The sequence below is a fragment of the Rutidosis leptorrhynchoides genome, chromosome 5 (assembly GCF_046630445.1).
Source record: "Rutidosis leptorrhynchoides isolate AG116_Rl617_1_P2 chromosome 5, CSIRO_AGI_Rlap_v1, whole genome shotgun sequence".
In the NCBI taxonomy this organism is placed as follows: domain Eukaryota; kingdom Viridiplantae; phylum Streptophyta; class Magnoliopsida; order Asterales; family Asteraceae; genus Rutidosis; species Rutidosis leptorrhynchoides.
This window is the reverse complement of record NC_092337.1, coordinates 252,355,722-252,357,518: the sequence shown is the minus strand read 5'-3', so window position 1 is coordinate 252,357,518 and position 1,797 is coordinate 252,355,722. Positions and strand designations below refer to the sequence as shown.

The 1,797-nt window shown below is 35.4% G+C and overlaps 1 non-coding gene across 1 annotated transcript; it reads left to right on the top strand.

Moving 5' to 3' along the window:
* Positions 1-1,442: 1,442 nt before the first annotated feature.
* Positions 1,443-1,549, top strand: LOC139851077 (small nucleolar RNA R71). The gene has a single exon (XR_011760439.1). It is a non-coding gene; the product is annotated as a small nucleolar RNA R71 (small nucleolar RNA).
* The last annotated feature ends 248 nt before the right edge of the window (positions 1,550-1,797 follow it).

Genomic DNA, 1,797 nt, shown 5'->3' with positions numbered 1-1,797 from the left:
TAACTAGCATGTTCTCCATTATCCCTCTTGGATATTTTACTGATCGATCGGCTAGTTGTATGCTTATTCGTGTTGGTTTCAATTCTTCAAGGTCTAGTTTAGCGTATAGTGAATACAGCATTAGATTTATACTAGCACCTAAGTCTGCCAATGCTTCTATTGAACTAAGACTACCCAGAAAACATGGAATTGTGAAACTTCCTGGATCTGATAATTTTTCTGGTATCTTATTCAACAGTACTGCAGATCAATTAGCATTCATAGTAACAGCCGAGAGTTCTTCCATTTTCTTTCTATTTGTGATTAGATCTTTCAAAAATTTAGCATATCTAGGCATTCCTGAAATCACATCAATGAAAGGAAGATTTACATTTATTTGTTTAAACATATCCAAGAATTTGGATTGCTCGGCTTCAAGTCTCTCTTTTCTCATTTTACTCGGGTAAGGAAGTGGTGGTTGGTATGGTTTAACATAAGGTTTAGCCTTAACTGTGTTATCTTCATTAACCTTTTCAACTACCGGTTCTTTTTCCTTATCTTGATCAGATTGTGGTTATTGTGGAGTAGGAATAGCTTCATCAGAAATTACAGGCATTTCAGGTGGTTTAAGTGTAATACCACTTCTTGTGGTAATGGCTTTAGCTGTTTCATTCCGGGGGTTAGCATTTGTATCACTAGGTAAACTTCTCGGTTTTCTTTCACCTATCAATCTTGCTAGGTTACTTACTTCTTGTTCCAAATTTTGAATAGAAGCTTGTTGATTTCTAAATGTTTGAGCATTTTGTTCATTGGTTTGTTTCTGAGATGTGAAAAACTGAGTTTGAGATTCAACTAGCTTTGACATCATGTCATCTAAATTTTGCTTTTTATCATCGGTTTGTGGTGGTTTGTTTTGAAAAATAGGTCTTTGCTGATTGTAAGTATTGTTGGATACTTGTTGATTGCTAGGACCTTGTTGGTTGTTGTATGGAACATTTCGATTATAATTCTAATTTTGATTGTAGATTGATCTTGGCGGTTGATAATTATTCTGATAATTATTTCCAGGTCTTTGGTTTATGTATGAAACATTCTCTCTTTGTTCCATTGTTAGTTCAATACTGAGACAATCTTTTGTTAAATGTAGTCCTCTACACTGCTCACAACTAATTCGTATTGAGTGTATATCCTTAGTCATCTTTTCCATTCGTCTCTCAACAGCATCTATCTTTGCTGAAATGGAATCAAAGTCATGGTTAGAATTGGCTCTAGCTGCTTTAGATGATCTAACGATATCTTTTTCTTGGTGCCACTCATGTGAGTGGGAAGCAGTGTTATCAATAATTTTGTAAGCGTCAGTTGCTATTTTCTTCATAATGGAACCACCAGCTGCTATATCGATGTCTTTTCGTGTAGTGATGTCGCATCCTTGGTAGAATATTTGTACTATTTGACAGGTGTCTAAACCATGTTGCGGACATCCTCTTAATAACTTTCCAAATCTCGTCCATGCTTCATATAGAGTTTCATTTGGCTTCTGTGTGAACGTAACAATTTCTCCTTGAAGTCTCACGGCTTTAGATACCGGAAAGAATTGTTTAAGAAAATTTTCAACTAAAACGTCCCTGTATCAATCGCCCTTTCAGGTAACGATTCTAACCAATCTTTGGCTTCTCCCTTTAGAGTCCAGGGAAATAACATGAGATATATTTGTTCATCCTCAACTTATCTTATTTTAAATAAAGTATAGATCCTATTAAAGGTACGAAGATGTTCATTTGGATCTTCCTTCGGCGCACCACTAAATTGGCATTGATT